Consider the following 18,780-nt stretch of genomic DNA (forward strand, 5'->3'; position numbering starts at 1 on the left):
TAAACATTCTCATGTCTGAAGTCAAGACAAACAGTCTATCCGTTGGAAGATCCGAAAACAAACTTGACATGGCGAACCGCGCCAAGTGGCCGAGCCTATAACTCAGACAAAAGTGATAGTTGTATCCTGATGAAGAAAAATGAAAATCAAAACCCGAAGTGCTAGCCAAAAAAGGTGAAGATTGAAATAATTATTCAGTGTGTTCGTGTGTTCCGTTTAGTACGACAGAATAAAAATGGGCAAACCGCAGTCAAAAAACCAAGACGGTAATACAAACATTAATATTGAAGAACATGTGGAAAACAACGAAATTAACCACGCGGCGCACGAGATTAAATTATGGCTGATTTTAGGAATGAACATTTTTCAAATCCTTTACCTGATCCACAGTGTGTTAAAGAAAAAGTGGGAGCGAAAGGCTTTTAACCGCGCGAGAATGCTATCTCAGGATCAGCTAGATAGCGTCCAAGTGAATAAATGAATGAACCCAGTAACAATCGCTCGTGCATTGAAAAAAAAAACCACAGAACTATTTGGGCTAGTGCAGAAAAGTCTCGTAAAATTGTAAAGTGTAATCACGAACTAACAACGGAAGAACAATCAAAATAAAGTGAAGCCGTAAGTGAATGCCCGGAACACCCCGTTCGGCGAGGCACGATAGATGACACCCTATCAAAACGAGCGTTGAGGAGTGCGCCTCCGCCGTTCATCATCAGCAGTGGGGAAAATACTGCACACACTCTGTGAACTGCTTCAGGAAATAGCGTTGAGGAGAGAACCTCCGCCGTTATCGGATGACAGCGAATTCAATGACACCAGGCAAGCAATAACCCAGGCAAGTGATGATGGAAACAGTGAAAAGAACGATAATCAGGTATGAAAAATTTATGGTGACATTGGAGAAATATTAGTATAAACTGGAATATTAATGGAAATTTATGACTTAAAATTTAACATTGAGGTTCATATAGCTAAGTTAAATTCAACTCTTTCAAACTTAAAAAAAGCTCCTAACCGAAAATACCAAAAGAAAACATTAACCGAAAAACTTAAAGAATCCCGTGAAGATTATAATTTTATTATTAACAATTTGGCGGAACATGAAACAAAATTTACACATAGTGAAATAAGTTTTCTAACAAAGTGTACGAGAGAGTTGTATAGTGGCATACATACTCTAATATTAACGAAGCTGGAATACGCGAATATCCAGCAAATTAGTATTTTTTCCTTGACTTGTGTTTTCATTTTTGTGCAAAAACTTAAAATTAAAATACGAGCAAACATGGCGGCACCGAAAGTAGATATTAAATTGGGCACTACTTTGGTGCAAATGTACGATGGTGCTCCAGGAAATTTAGAAGCATTCATAGACGCCGTCACACTGTTTAACGACACGGTCGAGAATGAATTTAATGGAGCCACCGCTGACCAGAAGCAAGCAGCCCAGGTTACGGTATTTAGATTTGTTAAGTCTCGACTATCGGGCATTGCACGACAGGTAGTAACTGGTTCTAATGATTTACAAGCCATTATGGATGCACTTCAACAACATTGTGAATCAAAAGTTACATCCGATGGTTTAGTGGCAAAATTAAGGGCTCTTAAACAGAAAGACTCAATTGAAACTTTCTGCAATGAAATTGAAAATCTGACATCTCGGCTCAAATCATGCTACGTTAAAGAACAAATTCCTGTCGATAGAGCCAATATAATGGCAACAAAAAAGGGAGTCGAATCTTTAATAAGTGGTATCAAAAATGCTGATACCAAACTCATATTAAAAGCTGGCTCCTTTATAAAAATTAATGACGCAATCCAGAAGGTGATGGAAAACGTCGAATGCACTAATAACATTTCGCCTGCAACAAATGCACAAATTTTTGCAGGTCGAGTAAATCACTCTCGAGGTCGTGGCAGAATAAACCCTAGAGGCCATGGTAATAATTCTAATAATTCACGTGGATATCATTTCCAATCGAATTATCATGGTCACAATGGTAGATTTCCTAATGTTCATTCCCATAGAGGTGCTTACGCAAATCAAGGTGGTAATTGGTTACCTCGCGGAAATTTCACGAATCAAAGAGGTAATTGGACTAGACGTGGTCGGTATCCACCGAATATGTTCCTTGCTCAGCAAAACGGAGTCCAATACCAACTTCCAGCACAAGAGGCAATTCAGCTGCCGTTACAACCTTAGATTCACATGCCACAGCAACAACAAATAACGCAACCGTCAAATGGAAATATCAACCCTTTTTTAGGCGTACATTTGGGGCAGCATATACGATAAATGTGTCTGCCACCAATTACGTGCAACTGATAGTTGATATGTCAGATGTGAAATTATCGTTTATCGTTGATTGCGGCTCTGATATATCGGTTATCAAATGCGGTGTAGTCAGACCAACTCAAATATATTATCCTGGTCAAAAATGCGATATATCTGGAATCGGTCATGGAAATGTGAGTACTTTGGGTACTACACAAGCAAATATAATACTAAATGACACCAAAATACCTCAAACATTTCACATTGTAAGAAATGATTTCCCGATTCCTACTGACGGAATCTTGGGGAGAGATTTTCTAATAACCTACAAATGTAATGTAGATTATGATAGCTGGCTTCTCAAATTGACTAACTATTTCGGAACATTCACAATACCGATAGTCAATAGGCAAGTCAACTCAAATCTTATTCCAGCAAGATGTGAGTTAATTAAACAGTTCGAAAACTTTAACATTCAAGAAGATAGTGTCATTTTCTCCGAAGAAATATGCCAAGGAGCATTTTGTACCAACACTATAGTGAACAAAAATAATTGTTGTGTTAGAATTATCAACACCACAAACAAGGAAGTTTTATTACCAGAAAATTTCCATCCAAAACACGAACCATTAGCTAATTTTTATTATTGCACTATGCAAAATAACGCAAACAAAGAAAAGTATAATGAACGAGCTAATAAATTGAAAAGTGAGCTAAAACTTGAAAATAATGACCCATTTTTTAAAGACAAACTTGAAAAACTTTGCGTAGAATTTAATGACATATTTTCACTTCAAGGTGATCCGGTATCACAAAACAATTTTTATGAACAAAATATCATACTGAACGATCAAAAACCGATATATATCAAAAACTACCGGTTACCAGAGTCACAAAAACAAGAAATTCATCAACAAGTACAAACCATGCTTAATGATGGAATAATTCAAAATTCAACCTCTCCATACAATTCGCCTATTTTACTCGTTCCGAAGAAATCATCTTCAAATGAAGGTAAAAAATGGCGACTTGTAATTGATTACCGGCAATTAAACAAAAAAATAACTCCGGATAAATTCCCACTACCTCGGATAGACGAAATCCTAGATCAATTAGGTCGTGCAAGATACTTCACCACACTTGACCTAATGTCTGGATTTCATCAAATCCCTTTAGAACAAAATTCAAAAAGAATTACAGCCTTCTCCACCGACACAGGTCATTTTGAGTTTAATAGACAGCCTTTCGGTCTTAATATTAGCCCGAACTCTTTTCAACGTATGATGTCGATCGCGTTAAGCGGCCTACCACCGCACTGCGCATTTCTCTATGTAGACGACATCATCGTAGTAGGATGTACCGTAGACCACCACATTGCAAATCTACGTAAAGTGTTTCTACAATTAAGAAAATTCAATCTAAAACTAAATCCATCCAAATGCCATTTTTTCAAGAATGAAGTTACCTATCTGGGACACCATATCTCGAAGGATGGTATACAGCCCGATAAAACTAAATATTTAGCAATCACCAACTATCCGATCCCGAAAAATGCAGATGAAGTTCGACGATTTGTTGCGTTTTGCAATTATTATCGTCGTTTCATCAAAAATTTCGCAGATATAACCGCTCCATTAAACAAATTACTACGCAAAGAAACAGTTTTCAAATGGGACGACACCTGTCAAAAATTCTTTGAAACGCTAAAAAGGAAATTACTATCACCTCAAATATTACAATTTCCGGATTACCAAAAAGACTTTATAATAACAACTGACGCGTCCAAAGTAGCTTGCGGAGCAGTTCTAGCTCAACGTCATGGAGATTTGGAATTACCTGTTGCATTTGCTAGTAAGGCATTTACAAAGGGCGAATCAAACAAATCAACCATAGAGCAGGAACTAACAGCAATACATTGGGCAGTCGACTATTTAAGGCCTTACATTTATGGTCGTAAATTTATTATTCGGACAGACCATCGACCGCTTATCTATCTATTTTCTCTAAAAAATCCTTCATCTAAACTCACACGAATGAGATGGGATTTGGAGGAATACGATTTTGAAGTGGAATATATTAAGGGAACAACAAATGTGTTATCCGATGCGTTATCAAGAATCCAAATAACGTCAGATACACTTAAAAACATGTATATAGTTACTAGATCTATGACAAAGAAAAATTCTGCTACACCAACTGACAGTCAGACACAGAAGCCTGATCAACTTCACGTGTACGAAGCCGTCAGTGGTTTAGAAGCATTTGATTTGCCAAAGTTAACATTTAATTACAATAATAATACATTATGTCTAGATATGGTTATATATGATAAATGATTCAGAAAGAGGCTGATACCACCAATCACCCTTGCATTAAATTCGAATCTAATAAATGATTTACAAATGGTACTACAATATATAGATGGCAGGCCTGCCCAAACAAAAATACAAAATAATATGAAACAAAGTATCGAAATGAAATCAAAAATAAAGAAACTAGCAATTCAATTAAACGATGATATTTTCTCATATATCGATATAAATACCTTTAAGCAAATCGGCAACGATATTCTTCGGAATACAGCCATAGTAATTTATAAAAGACCAGTTGAAATTTCTACGGAAATTGAAATCAACAATATATTGAAACAATACCATGACTCCGCGATTGGAGGTCACACTGGTATAAATAGATTATATAAGAAACTAAAATCTCTGTATTTCTGGCCCAATATGAAACAAACAGTTTCAGATTACGTTGGATCATGCAAACTTTGCAAACTAAGCAAACATGCTATACCATTAAAGACTCCAGCTGTAGTAACCACTACACCTAACACAGCTTTCGATGTTGTGTCCATTGACACCATCGGTCCGTTTGCTCTGACTGAAAAAGGAAACCGTTATGCAGTAACACTGCAATGCGATCTATCCAAGTATGTAATCGCAATCCCTGTACCGGACAAATCAGCTGTTTCCATTGCAAAAGCAATCGTAGAAAAGTGTATCCTAATATATGGCCCAATGAAATTCATCAAAACAGACCAAGGAACCGAATACAAAGGCGTATTCGATGAAGTTTGTCGATTACTACAAATTAACCACGCTTGTTCAACAGCGTATCATCCACAAACAATCGGCGCTCTAGAACGCAACCATAAATGTCTGAATGAATACTTAAGGATATTTACAAACGAGCGTAAAGACGATTGGGATGATTGGCTGTCATTCTATTGTTTCTGCTACAATACAACTCCAAACATACAACATGATTTCACGCCGTTTGAATTAATTTTTGGAAAAAGATGTAACACTTTCGAATTTTGCAGCAATGCTATTGAACCTATGTATAATTTTGACTCATATCAAAAAGAACTAAAATTTAGATTACAAGTTACTCACCACAACGTTATGCAAACACTGAATAAGGAAAAAATCAAAAGAACAAATATTGCCAACAATAAAATCACACAAACAGATTTAAAATTAGGTGACACAGTGTATTTACACAAGGAAAATAGGCACAAATTGGATGCAGTTTATAGTGGACCTTTCGTCATAAAAACATTGAATTTGCCAAATGCAATTATAATTGATAAAGACAATAAACAACAACAGGTACATATTTCCAGATTAATTAAATAACATTACAACATAGGAATAGGTTGCAAAGCAAACCTTTTCTCCATTGGGGGGAAGGGATGCCACGTAACTCCTTCTGTGTGAAAACAAAAGACATTTTAAAGCATTGGAATTTTACGAAGCAATAAGTTAGAAAAATACATTTATAAAATACAAACAAAAATTGTGAGAGACATTTGAAGATAAACCGAATGCAATTACCTTTCTGGCCCATAGGGGAATGGTGTAACATGCGCAGCGCACATGTTATTCACATTCCTTTCGATCATACATTCCCAGCAGACCACACCAGTGGAATCATGCTGAGAAGGTAAATTCAAACCGACATTGAACCTTCAGTTCAATGTCTCGCACCCTTGGCGACAAACGAAAAGTGTCGCATTACAAATTTATTGAACCACGCTGTTACCAGCTGTGGGTAAAGTCATGCAGTTTTGAGGGACTCTGTCTCTCCCGCTTTCGCATGAACAACGATCGCTGATTGGTGATCGTTGTACATAGCGCTTTTATATATCGGTACTTCAAGTGTCTCCTGATAGGAACCATGGAAGATATTTTTTGAAAGTAATAAACATTCTCATGTCTGAAGTCAAGACAAACAGTCTATCCGTTGGAAGATCCGAAAACAAACTTGACAAGATGTTCGACCGGGATCTCGTCCTTCCAAGCAACCTTGCTGTTCTTCAGCTCCTTAAGGGCCTTTTTAACCTTATCCAGTGTTGGTGGTTCCACTGCTTGACCGTCATCCATTATGTTAATCCTGTTCCTGGGTGCTACCATTCAACAAATCTTCGAAGTGCTTCTTCCACCTGGCTTCCACCATTGTTTTGTCTGTCAGTAAATTTCCTTATTGGAATGCCTCCGAAAAAAAACCTGAAACCCCCTCAGGCCCTCTTCAACGCACCTGATACCCAATGTAAACTCCGAAAATGCCCTTGTCATGCCTCCGAAATCCCCTGAAATTCTCTGAAATTTTCTAAAATTTCTCTGAAAACCTTCTGAAACTTCCTCGAACCCATGTAATACACCTGAGACCTTCAAAATTCCTCGGAAATACCTCTATAACGCCAAAGCCTTCTGGTAAACCCATGAAACTCCTTAGGACTTACTGTAACGCACATTATACCCTTCGTACTACCCGAAAATGGTCCGATAACGTCTCTGAAACGCGTTGACAGTTCTCTGAAACTTCCCGAAATGCCTTCGAACACTCAATAAAACCACCTCAGAATTGTGAAGAGCTCCCCTTCCCTGTGCAGAGCTCCCCTTCCTCCTTTAAATCCCCAAGCTACTCTCCCTTATTAGACTTCTGTGCAACCCCGTAATCGATTTAGGTAATAATCTGAATAGATTATGGCAATGCAATCCATTTTAATAAACATTATATTTGGATAATCATCATGGTCTGTCCCATGTTCACGATTTCTCGAAAGTTGCCCTACACACTCAATCCTGAATTGCCTGTTCAGCACTTTTTTGATGAAAATAGAACAGCAGAACTTTTTCGGTAGTTTCGGTAATCAATTTTACTGGAGCTCAGTACACCAACTGTCAAAATCTAGTGCAAAAAGTTAAACAATGCAGTATAGAGAGGCATTAAAGACTGAGCTGTGAGCAAAGAGTAGTAGAAATGAGCAGCAATTACAAAGTATTTCGCAGTGAAACGTGAGGAGTGAGAAGAGAGCAATGTGGAGTGTGGAGTGAAAAATGAAAAGTTTGAAGTGAAAAGTGAGCAGTGTAGGTGAGAAGTCATATATAAACAATGAAGAATGAATATTAAGGAGCGTGAATCAGTGAGAATTGAGCTGTGAATGACAAAAATTGAAGGGTGAACAGTGAAGATTGAGAAGTGAGAAATGAGCAGTGAAGAGTTAATAGTGTAAGAAATGGGCAGTTCAGAAATGAGAAGAGAGGAATGAAGAGTGAGTAATGATAAGTGAGCAGTGAAGAGTGAGGGATCAGGAGAGAGTGGATAAAGAGAAGAGTGACAAAAGAGGAATGCGAAATAATTAGTATGAAGTGATGAGCAGTGCGAACTGGGCAATTAGGAGTGTGAAGCAATGAAAAGTTATAAATGAACAGTGAGGAATGGTCAGTGAAGGAAACCTTGTTGAACGGTGGGAATGGAAGTGCGACAAACAGAATTCGAATCGACGACGACGGACAAGCTGTGGAACCTTCAAAGCTAGACGAGGTCAAGACAGCCATTAGAGGGCTAAAGAACAATAAGGCTGCTGGGAAGGATGAATTCCCGGTCGAACTTCTCAAGCACGGTAGTGAGCAGCTGTATCAACTCTTACACCGTATTATATTGAATACATGGGAAGAGGAAGAACTGCCTTCTAGATGGTAGGATGGTCTTATTTGCCCTATATACAAAGAAGGGCATCAGCTGAAGTGCGCGAACTACAGAGGAATAATACTTCTTAATTCAGCGTGCACAATTTTGTCCGCAATTCTGTTTTACAGGCTGAGGCCGATTGAGGAGTCCTTCGTCGGCGAATATCAGGCGGGTTTTCATGACTGTCAATCAATGACGGATCAGATGTTCACCCTGCGGCAGGTTCTCGATAAATTTCGGGAGTACAATTTGCAGACCCATCATCTATTTATTGATTGTAAGGCGGTGAATGATTCAGTGAAGAGAAGCGAGTTATGGCAGATTATGATCGAACATGGTATTCCAGTTTTCCTTAGACGGGCTGAAGCAGGGCGATGCTTTCATTAAAAAAAAAGAAGACAAACGACTGACGCCGCTAACCGCTAAGCCACGAAGCCCACACTAACTTACTGTTCAGCATCGCGCTGGAAGGAGCGATGAGGAGAGCTGGTGTGCAAAGAAACGGAACCATTGTCACGAGGTCGCATATGCACCTGGGCTTCGCGGATGATATCGCCGTGGAAGAGGCGTTCATACCTTTTAAATGGGGGACTGCGAGGATTGGACTGACGATAAACGCCACATAGATCAAGTGCATGATTGCTGGTGATCAACGTTGGTCTGGCCGTGGTAGTGGTGACGAAGTGGTGCTAGGTGGTGAAAAGTTTGATGTTGTGGACGAATTGGTTTATCTTGGTCCTCTAGTAACGTGCGATAATGATGTTACCCGCGAGGTGAAAAGACGGATTGCAGCTACGAATCGGGCCTTATTCGGTCTGCGAAACTAGCTGAAGACCCGTAGAGCTTTTGGAGTCGAACGTAAAGTGCTGCGAACAATACTCGGCGGTAAATTTGAGGACCGCATCTGGCGGCGTCGCATGAACCACGAATTGTACCAAGTATTGTGGTGGGCTGGGCACATTGCTCGTATACCGGAGGAACGACACGCTAAAACCATATTCAGCAGAGTACCAGGAAGGGGCCGTCGGCTTCGTGGTAGGCCGCGCACACGGTGGCTTTTTGCAGTTGAGGAGGACCTAAGGGCTCTAAACGTTTAGGGTGACTGGAAGCGATTGGCCCAGGACCGAGCTCAGTGGAAGCGAATGCTTCATTTGGCGTAGACTCACCACTACGAGTTGTAGCCCATCAAGTATCAAGTGGGTATATGGAGTTTCATCTAGAAGCTTCCAATGGGTTCTAGGATAATTTCAGCGGGGATTTGAAGGAGTATCAGAGGACGTTCAGGTAAGTTTCAGTGGATTTCAGATAGGGTAGCAAACCACTTGGGCAGCGGCCGGTATTTTGGCCACTCTCCGTTATAACTTATAACCAATTGACTTGATTCCAAAATTGTGTCAATTGGTTCAAAATTGGCTGAGTTATAGCAGAAAAGTGCCCAATATAGGACCCCTGCCGAGATGGTTCCACTTCCCTATGTTTCAGGGGCGTTTCATGAGCATTTTTAGAAGTATTTGAGGAGTTCAATTGATTGATTGATTTGTCTTTATTAAAGAGACTTTCAGCCCTGAGGAGTTCAAGAGGGTTCAGCACTACAAACGTATTGGTGGCAAACGAACCGTGGATTCACGGTTGTCGAAAGACATTTTACGAAGCTTCAAGGGCGTTTCAGGGTGTTTCTCAGAGGCTCGGAAAGGAGGGAGAGGGGTGCATGGTGAAGGACTGATTTAATGAAAACCTCATGAAACCATCCCGAACAAATATTTCATTGAAACCCGTTTGAAGTTCCCTGACACCCATTTAAGTCCCTCTTGAACGTCCTTGGAAATTCCTGCTATCCTCTTGAATAACTCCTCAAATTCCATGTAGAGTTTAATCTTGAATGCTTTTGGCACTACAGTAAATTGAAACACCTGACACCCTTGTGAATAACTACTGAAACTCCCTATGACGCAATCATTAAATCTTTATGAGTCCTACTTTTGCCGAACTTTCTTTATGTACTTATGACACTGACACCCCTGTTGTCTTGTGTGGAAATCTTCCTGAACTGAATGTTGCATCGAAATCTGACAGGGTGCTACCAACATTTGTTCGAGTTGGTGCACACTGCGTCCTATACTTTTGTTTTTCCTGACACAAATAATACTTTCTCTAGTTTTCAATGGTCCGAAGCTTTTTCTTATTATTATTGAACCGCAGGAGCAGTCTGGATGAATAACAATTTGCAAGCGTTTTGATTTTAGCTTCCCTTCCAAAATTCATGTTTTCCATTCAGTTCAAACAGAGCTAATTACCAATAGCTGCCGTAAGCTACCAACCAAAGCCCGTTGTCCGTCGTCATCCGGAGTCCTTATGACCATTTATGACCACCATTACTGGAAGCACACCTGGTTAGATGTCGTCCGTTGCTGTCGGTCGCCTTGGACGACGACTACGACGACGACGTTCCTCAAATTGTTTTCAATAATTTTAATCGGCTTACGTGTCCTCTCGTGTCGTCGTCGTCGTCGTCGTCTGCCCGGATCGTTGCATAGCAAGCATTACTCGATAAAAGACGACTAAAATTTTGTAAGAATAAGAAGGAGGTGCTACTTTGGCATGCCTTCCATTTCCTTGGTGCAGCAGCAGCTGCTGCTGCCGCAGCTTCTTCTGCCGAGGTGCTCTCGCAACATTACACCTCTATGTATACACAAGAAATTAATTAGCAATAAGTAGCTTTTATTGTTATTCACTGCTCTCGGTATGGCAACCTCCTCGTCGTCGGTCGGTGAGCAAGCAGATCAGCAGCCAACAGCGCTTCTTCCGCATTCGAATATAGGTAGAAACAGTAAGACACGCGGTGCAGTGCAATCGGCAAAACGGCGAAGACGACGAAACAGCGGGAAAATTTTACCGCGCGCGCACTCAGTGCCATTCCAGTGCAAGGATGAAGGTAGGTATCGCGAAATCGCACACACGTTTTGTTTACACAAAATGCTATGAGCTTCGATGGGTCCCGAGTGGAAAGAGGTAACAGTTTGGTGCTTTGTAGCTCCAATGATTTCCACCGGAGATTCATCCTGTAGCTCCGTCTTGTATAAATTCCACCAGGATTTCTTCTAGTAATTGCTCCAGGAATTCCTCTGGGGGTTCCGCTGGGAATTCCTCTTGGAATTCCTCAAGGAATTCCTCCGGGAATTCCTCTAGGAATTCATCCGGGAATTTCTCTGGGAATTCCTCTGGGAAATCCTCCAGGAATTCCTCAAGGAATTCCTCTGGGAATTCCTCCAGGAATTCCTATGGGATATCCTCCAGGAATTCCTCTGGGAATTCCACCAAGAATTCCTCTGGGAATTTCACCAGGAATTCCTCTGAGAATTCCTCCAGGAATTCCTCTGGGAATTCCTTTGGGAATTCCTCCAGGAATTCCTCTGGGAATTCCTCCAGGAATTCCTCTGGGATATCCTCCAGGAATTCCTCTGTAAATTCCTCCAAGAATTGCTCTGGGAATTCCTCCAGAAATTCCTCTGGGAAATCCCCCAGGAATTCATCTAGTAATTCCTCCAGGAATTCCTCTGGGATATCCTCCAGATATTCCTCTGGAAATTTCACCAGGAATTCCTCTGGGAATTCCTATAAGAAATCCTTTGGGAATCCCTCCAGGAATTCCTCTGGGAATTCCACCAAGAATTCCTCTGGGAATTTCACCAGGAATTCCTCTGAGAATTCCTCCAGGAATTCCTCCAGGAATTCCTCTGGGAATTCCTTTGGGAATTCCTCTGGAAATTCCTCCAGGAATTCCTCTGGGATATCCTCCAGGAATTCCTCTGAGAATTCCTCCAAGAATTGCTCTGGGAAGTCCTCAAGGAATTCCTCCAGGAATTCCTCTGGGAATTCCTCCAGGAATTCCTCTGGGAATTCCTCCAGGAATTCCTCTGGGAAATCCCCCAGGAATTCCTCTGGGATATCCTCCAGAAATTCCTCTGGAAATTTCACCAGGAATTCCTCTGGGAATTCCTATAAGAAATCCTTTGGGAATCCCTCCAGGAATTCCTCTGGGATATCATCCAGGAATTCCTCTGGGAATTCCACCAAGAATTCCTCTGGGAATTTCACCAGGAATTCCTCTGAGAATTCCTCCAGAAATTCCTGGGGGAATTCTTTTGGGAATTCCTCTGGGAATTCTTTTGGGAATTCCTTCAGGAATTCCTCTGGGAATTCCTCCAGGAATTCCTCTGTGAATTCCTCCAAGAATTGCTCTGGGAAATCCTCCAGGAATTCCTCCAGGAATTCCTCTGGGAAATCCTCTGGGAATTCCTCCTGGAGTTCCTCTGGGAATTCCTCCAGGAATTCCTCTGGGAATTCCTTCAGGAATTCCTCTGGGAATTCCTCCAGGAATTCCCCTGGGAATTCCCCCAAGAATTCATCTAGGAATTCCTCCAGGAATTCCTCTGGGATATCCTCCAGAAATTCCTCTGGAAATTTCACCAGGAATTCCTCTGGGAATTCCTATAAGAAATCCTTTGGGAATCCCTCCAGGAATTCCTCTGGAAATTCCTCCAGAAATTCCTCTGGGAATTCCTCCAGGAATCCCTCTGGGAATTCCTCCAGGAATTCCTCTGGGAATTCCTCCAGGAATTCCGCTGGGAATTCCTCCAGGAATTTCTTTGGGAATTCCCCCAGGAATTTATTCGGGAATTCCTCCAGGAATTCCTCTGTGATATCCTCCAGGAATTGCTCCGGGAATTCCACCAAGAATACCTCTGGGAATTCCTCCAGGAATTTCTCTAAGAATTCCTCTGGGAATTCTTAAAGGAATTATTCAAAGAGTTCCTCCGAAAATTTCTTAACAAATTCCTCTGGAAATTCCTCTAAGAGTTCCTCTGAAAATTCCTCCAGGAATTCTTCTGGTAATTCCCCCAGGAATTCCTCTGGGAATTCCCCCAGGAATTCATCTAGGAATTTCTCCAGGAATTCCTCTGGGATATCCTCCAGGAATTCCTTTGGAAATTTCACCAGGAATTCCTCTGGGAATTCCTACAAGAAATCCTTTGGGAATCCCTCCAGGAATTCCTCTGGAAATTCCTGCAGAAATTCCCCCGAGGAAGCCTCCAGGAATTCCTCCGGGAATTTCTCTAAGAATTCCTCTGGGAATTCTTCCAGGAATTATTCAAAGAGTTCCTCCGAAAATTTCTTAACCAGTTCCTCTGGAAATTCCTTCAAGAGTTCCTCTGGGAATTCCTCCAGGAATTCCTCTGGGAATTCCTCCAGGAATTCCTCTGGGAATTCCTCCAGGAATCCCTCTGGGAATTCCTCCAGGAATTCCTCTGTGAATTCCTCCAAGAATTGCTCTGGGAAATCCTCCAGGAATTCCTCTGGGAATTCCTCTGGGAATTCCTCCTGGAATTCCTCTGGGAATTCCTCCAGGAATTCATCTGGGAATTCCTCCAGGAATTCCTCTGGGAATTCCTCCAGGAATTCCTCCAGGAATTCCTCTGGGAATTCCCTCAGAAATTCATCTAGGAATTCCTCCAGGAATTCCTCTGGGATATCCTCCAGGAATTCCTTTGGAAATTTCACCAGGAATTCCTCTGGGAATTCCTACAAGAAATCCTTTGGGAATCCCTCCAGGAATTCCTCTGGAAATTCCTGCAGAAATTCCCCCGAGGAAGCCTCCAGGAATTCCTCCGGGAATTTCTCTAAGAATTCCTCTGGGAATTCTTCCAGGAATTATTCAAAGAGTTCCTCCGAAAATTTCTTAACCAGTTCCTCTGGAAATTCCTTCAAGAGTTCCTCTGGGAATTCCTCCAGGAATCCCTCTGGGAATTCCTCCAGGAATTCCTCTGTGAATTCCTCCAAGAATTGCTCTGGGAAATCCTCCAGGAATTCCTCTGGGAATTCCTCTGGGAATTCCTCCTGGAATTCCTCTGGGAATTCCTCCAGGAATTCATCTGGGAATTCCTCCAGGAATTCCTCTGGGAATTCCTCCAGGAATTCCTCCAGGAATTCCTCCAGGAATTCCTCCAGGAATTCCTCCAGGAATTCCTCTGGGAATTCCCTCAGAAATTCATCTAGGAATTCCTCCAGGAATTCCTCTGGGATATCCTCCAGGAATTCCTCTGGGAATTCCCCCAGGAATTCATTTGAGAATTCCTTGAGGAATTCCTCTGGGATATCCTCCAGGAATTCCTCCGGGAATTTCTCTAAGAATTCCTCTGGGAATTCTTCCAGGAATTATTCAAAGAGTTCCTCCGAAAATTTCTTAACCAGTTCCTCTGGAAATTCCTTCAAGAGTTCCTCTGGGAATTCCTCTGGGAATTTCTCCAGGAATTCCTCTGGGAATTTCTCCAGGAATTCCTCTGGGAATTTCTCCAGGAATTCCTCTGGGAATTTCTCCAGGAATTCCTCTGGTCTGAAGGACCAAAAGTTGCGTACGAGAATATTGTAGTTCGCTATTTGCCTTATTCTCATTATTTCCTTCCACTCGGGTTGTGGCCATCATCAGTGCGCGTTCTACATTGTCACTGCCGCCGACGTCGGCGGGGAGCAACCTCTTGCACACGATGCGATGGACGGACGAACGGGGGTGGAAGCCTGCCGATCCTGGGCCACCACATATTTACCATTGCATTTAGAGCTTCTTAGCGAGCTCATTACAAGAAAATGCATTTAGCGTACCATTCCTTATTAGTCCCCATGCCATGCCGCGCCGCCACGGGGGTAACTCCTACCCTCCTTCACTAACTAGTAGCAGTCGTCATCGAGCAGCGAAAAGATGAGGCAACCATTTCTTGGTACCACCACATCTAGGTGCTGCTGCTTCAGCTGCAGTTTGCTTGCAATTTTCGTGTTTGCCTTTTTGTGCGCTGAACAACGAACGAAAAGTGTGCAATCTCCATCTCGATTCGCGCCACGACGAGCACGCGTGGAATTCAAAGTGTCCTCCTGCTCTTCCACTGTCCCTCCCCCACAAATGGTTTTCCCGGATTGGGAAACCTCACGAAGTACGATTTGTTACAATTAACGAGATCGAACTATAAGCCGGTCGTCCTCGAGTTGGTTGAGGTTGAATGGGCTTACTACGGGTTCGAACTTGAACAACCAAATGGAAACGGCTAATGCATTTCCATTAAAAACTTGATATTTAGAAGGATAGCGTTCTCGATGATACACTTGTGATTGAATGTTAGGAAATCGCGAATCACTTAAGGGTTGAGTTTTCAAATTCCATTACCATTCCCAGACAAGTGGATTTGGGTAGTTTTCAATAAAATAGCACACAAAGTAAATTTCCTGCTCTGCTCTGCTTCTGCTCTGCTTCTGCTCCGCTTCTGCTCTGCTTCTGCTCTGCTACTACTCCACTTCTGCTCTGCTTCAGTTCTGCTTCTGCTCTGCTTCTGCTCTGCTTCTGCTCTGCTTCTGCTCTGCTTCTGCTCTGCTTCTGCTCTGCTTCTGCTCTGCTTCTGCTCTGCTTCTGCTCTGCTTCTGCTCTGCTTCTGCTCTGCTTCTGCTCTGCTTCTGCTCTGCTTCTGCTCTTCTTCTGCTCTGCTTCTGCTCTGCTTCTGCTCTGCTTCTGCTCTGCTTCTGCTCTGCTTCTGCTCTGCTCCTGCTCTGCTTCTGCTCTGCTTCTGCTCTGCTTCTGCTCTGCTTCTGCTCTGCTTCTGCTCTGCTTCTGCTCTGCTTCTGCCCTGCTTCTGCTCTGCTTCTGCTCTGCTTCTGCTCTGCTTCTGCTCTGCTTCTGCTCTGCTTCTGCTCACAAAAAAATAGTGGTGATGATTATTTGATGCTTTACAATTTGATCTAAGTTATTCATGGACGATCCATTAGATTTTTTAAAAATCGAGAACTACCCTAGTCATCCCGAGGCCCACATGTGCCATCGATAACTAGGCTCCAGAATAATTTTCCGAAAGAAAGTCAAGTGTGTACAACGTAAAAGTGGCAAGAAAGCGAAATAAAGTTCAATACATGAAGCACACCTTCAGAAAAAGGATAAAAAACTAGCACAAACTAGACAGAGCTCAACTGCCTGCAGAAGACTTTTTTTTTCTTTCTCCCTTGCCGATAGATAACAAGAGCGGGTATTATTGCGAAAAAACTTATGCTTTCACCATCTTGGTCCCTTTTTTCCCTCTTACCTAACGTGCTGGGCACAATCTTGAGTCTTGCATGTCTTCCACTAGCAGATTGAAGTTGTCCGAACAATAGTTGGAAATCGATTTTGCCCCTCTATGTTCACACCCCGAGAAAGCTTTCGTCTTACTGGGATCATACGGAAAAAAGCAGGGACTTCGTCCTTCGCATCTCAGCAGTCCACCGACCGGTAGGGAGCAAACAAAACGGAAGGAGAAGAGCGGCCAAGTGCAAAGAATTGAACTTTGGTGGCCAGAAAATGCCACTCGAGGACAACACACTCAGTAAATTGAGGTGGTGGTACCAGACACCTCTCTAGCCTCGGATTCAGCTTTCCAGGCTCTCCCGGCTGGTCGTCGCGTCGCCGGCCGTGTCAGTTGCTGTTGAGCTGATGAAATATACATGAGTTCAATTGTGACTGGGAACCGTTCAGCGGGGATACTTTGAATTCCTGGTGGAATTATTGGTTGAATTCCTGGTGGAATTCCTAGAGAAATTCCTGGAGGAATTCCTAGAGAAATTCCTGGTGGAATTGCTGGAGAAATTCCTGGTGAAATTCCTAGAGAAACTCTTGATGGAATTCCTAGAGAAATTCCTGGTGGAATTCCTAGAGAAATTCCTGGTGGAATTCCTAGAGAAATTCCTGATGGAATACCTAGAGAAATTCCTGATGGAATTCATAGAGAAATTCCTGGTGGAATTCCTAGAGGAATTCCTGGTGGTATTCCTAGAAGAATTCCTGGTGGAATTCCTAGAGGAATTCCTGGTGGTATTCCTAGAAGAATTCCTGGTGGCATTCCTAGAGAAATTCCTGGTGGATTTCCTAGAGGAATTCCTGGTGAAATTCCTAGAGGAATTCCTGGTGGTATTCCTAGAAGAATTCCTGGTGGAATTTCTAGAGAAATTCCTGGTGGAATTCCTAGAGGAATTCCTGGTGGCATTCCTAGAGGAATTCCTGGTGGAATTTCTAGAGGAATTCCTGGTGGTATTCCTAGAAGAATTCCTGGTGGAATTCCTAGAGAAATTCCTGGTAGATTTCCTGGAGGAATTCCTGGAGGAATTCCTGGTGGAATTCCAGGAGGAATTCCTGGTGGAATTTCTGGAGGAATTCCTGGAGGAATTCCTGGAGGAATTCCTGGTGGAATTCCTGGAGGAATTCCTGGTGGAATTCCTGGAGGAATTCCTGGTGGAATTCCTGGAGGAATTCCTGGTGGAATTCCTGGAGGAATTCCTGGTGGAATTCCTGGAGGAATTCCTGGTGGAATTCCTGGAGGAATTCCTGGTGGAATTCCTGGAGGAATTCCTGGTGGAATTCCTGGAGGAATTCCTGGTGGAATTCCTGGAGGAATTCCTGGTGGAATTCCTGGTGGAATTCCTGGAGGAATTCCTGGTGGAATTCCTGGAGGAATTCCTGGTGGAATTCCTGGAGGAATTCCTGGTGGAATTCCTGGAGGAATTCCTGGTGGAATTCCTGGAGGAATTCCTGGTGGAATTCCTGGAGGAATTCCTGGTGGAATTCCTGGAGGAATTCCTGGTGGAATTCCTGGAGGAATTCCTGGTGGAATTCCTGGAGGAATTCCTGGTGGAATTCCTGGAGGAATTCCTGGTGGAATTCCTGGAGGAATTCCTGGTGGAGTTCCTGGAGGAATTCCTGGTGGAATTCCTGGAGGAATTCCTGGTGGAATTCCTGGAGGAATTCCTGGTGGAATTCCTGGAGGAATTCCTGGAGGAATTCCTGGAGGAATTCCTGGTGGAATTCCTGGAGGAATTCCTGGTGGAATTCCTGGAGGAATTCCTGGTGGAATTCCTGGAGGAATTCCTGGTGGAATTCCTGGAGGAATTCCTGGTGGAATTCCTGGAGGAATTCCTGGTGGAATTCCTGGAGGAATTCCTGGTGGAATTCCTGGAGGAATTCCTGGTGGAATTCCTGGAGGAATTCCTGGTGGAATTCCTGGAGGAATTCCTGGTGGAATTCCTGGAGGAATTCTTGGTGGAATTCCTGGAGGAATTCTTGGTGGAATTCCTGGAGGAATTCTTGGTGGAATTCCTGGAGGAATTCCTGGTGGAATTCCTGGAGGAATTCCTGGTGGAATTCCTGGAGGAATTCCTGGTGGAATTCCTGGAGGAATTCCTGGAGGAATTCCTGGTGGAATTCCTGGAGGAATTCCTAGTGGAATTCCTGGAGGAATTCCTAGTGGAATTCCTGGAGGAATTCCTGGTGGAATTTTCAAAAGGAATTCCTGAAAAGATTTCTTGCAGAATCTCCTAGAGGTGGAATTCCTAGTATAACCTGTTGCAATTCCTAGAGGAATTTCTGGTGGAATTCCTAGAGGAAATTGTTGTGGAGCTCCTGGACGAATTCCTTGTGAAATTCCTAGAAGAATTCCTATTTGTAATCCTAGAGAAATTTT

Source organism: Aedes albopictus, chromosome 1 (assembly GCF_035046485.1).
Source record: "Aedes albopictus strain Foshan chromosome 1, AalbF5, whole genome shotgun sequence".
Classification (NCBI taxonomy): Eukaryota; Metazoa; Arthropoda; class Insecta; order Diptera; family Culicidae; genus Aedes; species Aedes albopictus.